General features: G+C 34.1%; 1 long non-coding RNA gene across 2 annotated transcripts; it reads right to left on the reverse strand.

Annotated features, from left to right (window-relative positions):
* Positions 1-4,827: 4,827 nt before the first annotated feature.
* Positions 4,828-5,911, reverse strand: LOC149219032 (uncharacterized). Of its 2 annotated transcripts, none has more exons than XR_016248671.1 (3): positions 5,670-5,911; positions 5,478-5,558; positions 4,828-5,143 (listed from the first exon to the last, which is right to left on the reverse strand). It is a non-coding gene; the product is annotated as an uncharacterized LOC149219032 (long non-coding RNA). The 2 variants fall into 2 exon arrangements; XR_016248670.1 differs by having other exon boundaries at positions 5,351-5,558.
* Positions 5,912-9,006: the final 3,095 nt, after the last annotated feature.

Genomic DNA, 9,006 nt, shown 5'->3' on the forward strand with positions numbered 1-9,006 from the left:
GCAGAATTGTGAAGAAGTTTTCAACCAATGCTTATGATATTGAGTTGCCAAAAGGGGTTGGAATATCACCTATCTTCAATGTTGCAGATTTATATCCATATAAGGAGACAGAGGCAAAGTTACAGAAGGAACCTATAGAAAATGAAGTTCAGAATTTAAATTGGGAAGAACAAATGCCAAAGACAGTTAAGAAAGAGGTGGAAGCTGTTTTGAAGAAAAGTGTATCCAAAAGAACCAGAGGAGTAGATTATTTTCAGTATCTAGTCAAATGGAAGGGATAGCCAATGGAGGATGCCAGTTGGTTAACAACAACAGAATTACAGAAGTACGGAGTCAATCCTGACAATTTGATGAATGATTCTTTTCTTCCCCAGGAGTCTGATGCAGGAGCATCCAAAATTAGCCAGCAATGTGATTGGATGTTCACATGTTGTGGCTAACAAGAGATGGATATTATTAACTTGAGTGGTCAAAATCAATTCTTAGGAGAGAGGGTTGGATCTCTCGAATTGATATTTACTTCAATTATTGTAGTAATTAAATCATTGTATTATTGTTAGAACATGAGATAAGTGTTAGGATAGGTGTGTATCAAAGCTTGAGAATAGGGATTTAATAGTTGAGCTGATAAAAATAGAGATTGAGTTGTCAATGTTGTTAGGATAGGATTTGATCCATAAAAGAAAGGAAAAAATGAAATGAGAGATTGGGATGGAATAAGAGAGGGAGTAAGCGAAAGATTGAGAGAGAGATAGGGTTTGCGAGTGAAACAGAGGTTAGACAAATTGTTGTAATCAAGCTGAGAGGGTCAAGACTCTATAATTTCTATGTTATTGAATAATTGATTAAGTGTGGTGTTGTGTGTTATTCCTGGTGCAAAATTTCTCTTGAATCTATGTATCGACATTCTGGACCCTAATCGGGTATTATTTTATGTTCATGCATTTTATTGATAGGTCATAGTTGGTTAGCATTAAGGGTTATTCTAGGCGTAAGCGCTAAACCTTTGTTAAAACGTATTTATTAAAATCGTGTATTAAGCACGTGAGAAATATTCTCAAGTGGTAAGCGGTATCTCGTGCGCTTAAAGAATGGTAAATGGTATTTCTCAAATTCATGTGATTAATCTAAGCTAGTGAGAAGTAGCACGGGAAAACTACTTTTCTCGCGCGCTCTTGACCTTATATCGATTGTGCTAGACAGCGCGCGATATTGCACGGTAGCCATTGGATCGGACAAGATAGATCGATAATGGAGATCGGCCGCGCTAATTGGCGCACGATACGTCGTGATATCCATAGGTTTGGGTAAACAAATAAATGGTGTAGATTGAAGCACTTAGGAGTGGAAAATTCAAAGTGGGACCGGCAGCGATTGGTCAACTTAGCAGGACCCTTGGGAGGAAATACACATACATAATCTTATTAACACGCAGCTGATTGGTTTTTAAGTGAACCATTAGTCTAATTGTAGACTACCACATCAATTTTGGTAACCATCCACATCAGGAGTGAAGGTTCGGATAGGTACAAATTCTTGTTCGAGAAGTGGTAATGCATGCATTTTCCCTCTAGAATTAATTCAATTCCATGAGGCCTTGGGGAGAAGGACTTTAGATCAAATTTAAGATTCATAAAACTTCACTATATTTGGTCAAAAATGGCGATTTGTCCAAGAACTTCAAATTCTGGGTCAATGGCATCAATATTGGGAACATTAAGCAAATGCGATCATAGCTTCACATGTGCGAATTCAGGAATGTGAGGATGAACTCATTTGGTCTTTGGATCCCCATGGTAGATACACACCAAAAGATGGTTATCCTTTCATCTTTGCAGATCATGAACCTATAACTGTAGACTGGTGGTGGCACTTGTTATGGAATATTAAAGGCCCAACAAAAAAAAAATCTTATGTGGTGTCTCTTGCTTAATAAATCTCCCATTGGGGACAACCTGCAATGTGGATCCTTTCACAACCCAACATGGTGCATTTTATGCAAGGAAAATGAAGAATCAGTGAATAATTTGTTCTTGAAGTGCCCCATGGTGATCCAAGTATGGAATCATATTTATCAATCGATAGAAATCAATATTAGGTGGCAAGGTGAAACTATTGTAGAGGCATAGGAGACATGGTGGAATAGGGCTCACCCTATCAAGATCTGGAATCTTCCCCTTCTAGTTTGTTGGGGAATATGGTTAGGCAAGAACCAAAAAAAATTAGGACAAAGAGAGACACTAGAACACTATATGTACTCAATCAGTGGCAATTTATAACATGATACCTGAGGATGAGCAGATACAGAGGCCTCGGAACATAAGTGCAGAAGTAATCAACAAGTCCATTCCCTGGGCTTATTTTGATGGATCAACTTAGCAGGAAGGATGTGGAGGAGGTGCAATATTGTTTTTAAAAGAAGATCATTATTACAAAATGAAAATGGGTCTAGGGAGAGGCACAAACAATTATGCAGAACTTAACAACCTTAGACTTCTACTCCTTTTTTCCCTTGAGAAAGGTTGTTGGCAACTACAAATTTTTGGTGATTCTAAAATTGTCATAAACTGGTTCAATCTTCAGTCAAATCGTCACACGCACACACTTAGGAATTTTTTGGAAGAATTTTTATGTTTAAAATCACAATTTGATTATGTGACCTGTCGTCATATTTATAGGGAAAGGAACCAGATTTTTGATAGTTTATACAAAGAAGAAGCACAATAGCATTTTGGTACTTGGTTGATTCAGGAACAAATTGGTTAGGACTTCTATCAGTGCTTCCACCACACTTTCATTAATCATCAGACACATGACATTGCATCAACATGATACATCACAACACATATATGGACTTTTTTGTTATTTTGCTGAATATCTAGAAGGATTTGGGAATGTATATATATTTTTTGGAACTGTTTACAATAACTTCATGCTATATTATTTTTGGGACACTTTATAGTATGTGGTATGGTATGACCACCAATTTTGAGATATTCTCCTTTGAATCATCTAAAACATGTAATTTCAATATATTATATAATGAAAGTTACAATTTTTCCATGGGAAAAAAATCATGATATATATTAACTCTAGATATATATGGGAGGGAACAACAAAGACATAGAGCGATAGAGGTAGAGAGATAGGGGGAGTGACAAGGGAGAGATTGTAACACCCCTCAGTGAAAATTAAATATTTAATCTACCTTTACTTTAGTAACTTGGTAAACCATGGGCTATGTGGAAATACTAGTAGGAAAATTAAATGTTTTAAAGTATTTTTTAAAGAAAAAAAAAAGTCAGTTGTGGAAAGCCATGGAATTTACGGGGAAAAGACATTAAATGATTTTTTTTTTACTCGCCAAACAGTTAGAGGGAAATTACTCCCTTCCCTAGAGATAAATTATCTTAGTTGGGAAAGGAATCTAGAAAGGTATGAGAGGAACCTAAGGTAACTAAGAGGGGAGAGAAAGAAGATTAATCCCTTAAACATGACATTGTTAGGGGGCACTTCCAAATAGTGTATTATTGAGTTGGCTGGAGCTAGTGGAATCCCTAAGTTATACTTTTTGAGTCTGTGAATTCCTGGGCTAGACTTCCACATTCTTGATGCCTTTTGACATACCTTACTAGATCTCTATCAAATTACTGTTCTGGAAGAGGAAAACTTGCTCAGGGGGAGAACTGGTGGTGGTCATTCTCATTGGTTGAGAAGAGTGGTATTTAATCCTTGTGGATTCCCTAGTAGCCTACACCTAAACAGGTAAGTGTTTATGCACACTCTGTAAATTACTTCTCTGTAAATTATTTCTTTCTGTAAATTATTTTAGTGAAATGTTTTTGTCACTAGTTGCAGTGAATTGTTTCCTGGTTGAAGGAAGTGAACAAAGAAGACAACGGTTTGAAAAATTATCTTTATGGAAATCTATCAGTATGAGTAAGCCAGAATAATATCAATTAGTTATATCATCTAAGGAAACACAAAACAAAAGATAAGAAAAATATTCTTTTGGAGAAGCTATTATTCTCTGCACGATTTATTTGTATAACTGTATAGAGGATGTGCTGTTAAAAACAATGATTTGTAAAGCTAAAATATTTAGGAACTATTGTCCTCTTATGTTTGAACATGAGAATAAATTTGCATCTGATGGATAGTTCTAAGCTTGAGCTGGCCTGGGCCGGCTAGCCTAAAAACAATTCCTAGACTATTTATGAAGGATAAATAGTTCTTGGGAATACAATTCTAGAAACTCTAAAAGTATTGTTAACTATTTAAAACTGTAGAATGCAAATACAAAAAAGAAAGAGAACAAGTCTATTTCCTTTTAAGAAATAACAATACACATGTAGTTTCTCGATTAAAGGAAGAATTAATATTATGGAAACAAATCAATGGGATGTGTCAGATTTAAAGAAGTTTTATAGATAATTGTTGTTAAGATGTAAACATGAACTACACACAAAATACAATTAAGATTTACATTCAACAACCTGCAGAATTGCAAATAGAAATCTTTGAGAAGCAATTTTGAACAACCTACATATGCCTGTGGCACATCTTGGGTTATATGATTTGCTTCTGAGATAATCCTGGCCTATAAATATACATTTATTGTTACCATATAAAATATACTTGGAAATATACAGTAGTGGATATGCAAATACACCATGGTTTTTTCAAAATCATTAGCAAAACATTAAATAGATTCCAAATGGGCCTTAGGAGTTTACAAACATAGGAAAAGTAATTCATCTCCACAACCCGCAAGATCATAAAAGAAAAATCTTAACATTATCAGTACATTTAAAATAATAGGATTACTCAATCTAATTATAAACCCTAAGGGTATAGTAATAAAACACAGAAAGTGCAGTATTGAAAATAAGTCCTACATTAGCCCAATACAATTGAAAGTAAACCGAGGACCTTTGAGGAATTGCATAATCTGTAACAGTTGTTAATTTTAAACCCCCTGAGCATGGGAGTTATGGGGAAGAACCCTAATGGGTTATTCTCATAAACCACAGACAATATTAACCAACACCCAGACTATGTGTTGGGAAAACTAGGAGTTTGTAAACAAGAAAACTCGCTTCTTTATGCCATAACTTCTATATGAGAAATGAACCCTTGAAACCTGTAAGAAGTAAAGAAGTGGGGTAAAAATTTATGGAAATTGAGTGAAATTCCAATTGAGCATAATCACTTATTTTCTAAAAAGGGAGCAGTGTCAATTTCTAACCTATGACTAACCAAGAACAGAAACGATCAAGATGAAAAGTCAATCATACTTATACTTTGCAGGAAATTTGAAGTACGTAAAGAAACATAGGAAAGTATTTACTTTAGGGTTTCTTGGCAGTCGTTAGACGACATCCTGATCAAAATCATTTACTTTAGCCAAAATCCATGATGGAGTGGAAACCGTGTAATAAATAAGAATAGGGTTTCTTAAACGAAGTAGAATTTACCCTTGATTATCTTGTAAAATGGAGTACGTGGTATCTAATTCTACCACAACAACAAGAAAACCAGAACTAGCTAAGAAGCCCCTGAAAGATGAAGACACAAAAGGGGAAAATGAAATAGTGTTACAATAGTGTGATTACTTAAATAAATATGGAAATGACACAAAAAAATTTGATAGAAGACGTCACACTCACCAGGTGTGGACATAGCAACATCAGCCATAAGTCTTGAGCTAACTGAATTAAGGTTAAAACACAAGTAGTGTAGCTCTCCTGAACATACCGGGGTGAAAATGAGTTGTCAATGTGGTATAAGGGCATGGTAGTTACCCTAATCCTCCCTATTTGCATCTACACCATTCGATTGTAACCCTGAAAATCAACGGTGATGCCCAAGACACATTGTCGGTGCCAAATCCGTCACAAGTTCTCGTAAGTGTATGACAACAGGAACTTCGGGAAAGTTCTAAGGGAACTCTACATTATAAGACAAATACCAAAGGGTTAAGTTAAGTTAGATCCATTGAAAGTCGCTTTCCCTCTACATTATAAGACAAATACCAAAGGGTTAAGTTAAGTTAGATCCATTGAAAGTCGCTATGAAGCGGTCATAAAATAAGTCACAAGCAACCATTAAGTGAATAAACCTTGTGTATGTTCCTTGTTGAAGGTCAATTCAATGAAAACTTTATAAGCATAGAAAAAATGTTTAACAGAGGACATTGAAATTGGAACTAAACCTAATTAGATCAACCATTGAATTAAAATTTTAGTAGAAAAATTTCCTTCCTTGAAAGTAATAGGAAAAGGAGATTTGAACAAAAGGAATAATGGTTAGCTCTTGCCTCATGATAAGGTCAAACATAGTGAAAAGCTTAAAAAAAACAAGTTTGAGAGGGGGTGTTACAAGTGGTATCAGAATTGAAGAGATTCAATATTGTGGCGTGATTAAGGGTAGATGATAGCAAATTGTGTTGTATTCTATAGAAAGAAGAATTGAAAGTGATGACCCTGCCTATAAGACCAAGTTCTGTACCTTAACTAAATAAACTCCTAAATGGAGGGTGCAGCTGGGTGAAGGACCCCGGTCTGTACCCATTACGTTATTTAAATATAGTACATAATTGAGGGTAGGAATCACCAATTAAGAGTTGGTGATAAATAATAAATGAGTCATCAAATAAAATTCTATGGAAAATAGAAGTAATGAATCAGTCATACTAGAATGATTGCGAAGGTCCCGTTATCTAAAGACAAATTGAATTATTGTTCGGGCACCCTTAATTATCAAACTAATATGTTGGGTGTCTAGGAGTGTAGATAGTTGTGTGGACCACCTAATTATTGACACATGTAAATTAGTGAATCATATCCCATGACTGTGGATAGTGAACAGAGAGAAATTTATAGTTTGTGATATTAAGTGAAGCAAATATCAAGTTCCATATTATTAAATAATTATAAATATGTAATGATGCCTTTGGTTGCAAATAGGTAATATTTAATTGCTATAATGTTCACTCAACTGGATTAAACTACTTGCACATAGATTGGATGTCATCTTATTGAAAGAGTAAATAATATCTTGGTCAAATTTGAGTGGAGAAAATAGAATCCTTACGATTAAAAAAATGTGTGTGTAAATATGAGCTATTGGCGTATCTTGGGTGATCCATAAGAATCCTTTCCACCAAATTAAGTGCTAGTCAGTTAGTGATGGAAATAAAAAACACAAAATTTTGTGCTAAAAGTATAACCCAGGGATAAATAAGTTTAATGCAACAATAAATGATGAAATTTATTACTAGAGATTCCCTTGATGGTGAGAGTCATCAAAAGACTGGTTACAACAACAAAATAATTGGCACGCACCATAAGTATGGAGTATTGTACATAAATCATTTGATAATGCATCACAGTTTCTTGTGTAGGGTGAGATATGATGGCCTCTTACGACAAAAATTTTAAGAGAAATATTTTTGACCTCTTTGAGTGAAAGAACATTGTAATAATTAATCTTTGTATAATAAAAAAGGGCTAAGAACAAGGGCACATAAATTTCTTTTCAAAATAGATTAAAAACTATATAATTAAATAAAATCATCAAGTGGTTAAGACCTGGAGTAGAATTGTTGGGTAAAATTATTGTTTAAGAACCAGTGAAATGGAGGTGAATTGTGATAAACATTGGTAATAGCTTGGAATGAAAGACTAGTCTCATAAATAATAAAGTAAGAAATATGAATGAAATTTTTAAGTTGAAGTAACATATTAGCTTGAAACTTAATTGGTGAATATGATTAGAGTCAATTTCAAAAATATGAAAATTCATTAGGAAATGAATCCAAATAAATTATGATTTTCTTGGATGTAGAGGGCACACAATTATTGTAATCTCCAAACTCATAATAATATATGTGAATAGAATTGTTGAATAAAATACATGATCAAGAATCCATTAAACAAATATTAGTCATGATAAATGGTGGATGAAGATCAGTCTCGGAAATAAGGAAGAAAGCATTATAATTGGAACTTTTGGCTTGTAAGCAACATACTAATTGTATCTAAGTTATTCCCCGACCCCAAATGGAAATGGGAATACATCAGAACAATGTTGTTGGTATCCTAAAAATATCTACTACACATCAAATGTAGCACATATAAAGTGAGTAAGATCAGAATCAATTTCAAAATATGAAATTTAATATGAGCACTGCAGAAATCAACAATTTTGTGAGTTACATACTTGCAATACTAAATCATAAAATGATTCAATAAATATAACTATTCATAAGTGGGAAGGTTAAGTACGAATGAAAACCAGATGACAAAAGAGTAGTGTGATTGATCGAAATGACTTTTAAATGGAATTTTGATGTCTAAATATTTGATATCAATTAAAGTAATAAGATGTACATGAATGATTGCACGCTAAATGTCATGGGTGATTTAGTTAAAATGGCGAAGATTACCTTGTTGGTTTGATGCTTTTCCCGAGGGAATTTTGATCAATATCCTAAGTTGAAAGAGGACACCATAAGAAAATATAAATGTATAAATATAGGTACATACAACAACGAATGTGTATCTTAAATAATTCTAGGAGACTGATGTCTCAATATGACTCAGAGGATGGATAATGAGTACAGGTAGAGTATGGTAAAAAACCGGTGGGTAGTCGAGTGAGGTAAGTAAAGAAATGTGACACATAATTGTATAAAAATTACATTGTGGTAAAGATAACGTTGGTAGCATATTAGCACCAACATACATATGTTGGTTATTAGGGGATGCCACCAGTTCAAGTTATCCTAGATATGTACCTTTAATAATTACACTGACTTCTCTAGGCACAAATGGAATTTAATCAGTGATTGATGGGAATGAACATATAATTATAGAATCAATTTGTTAATACAACCACACTAACACATTGTGTTGAGGCAACAAACAAACACGAATGGTGCAAGGGGAATACCCCGTGACACATATGACCCCAGGTACTTTAATCAGTAAATTGCAGTATAGG

This window comes from Pinus tabuliformis, chromosome Q (genome assembly GCF_031772625.1).
Source record: "Pinus tabuliformis cultivar Carrire ecotype Pingquan chromosome Q, CPIR1, whole genome shotgun sequence".
Taxonomy (NCBI): Eukaryota; Viridiplantae; Streptophyta; class Pinopsida; order Pinales; family Pinaceae; genus Pinus; species Pinus tabuliformis.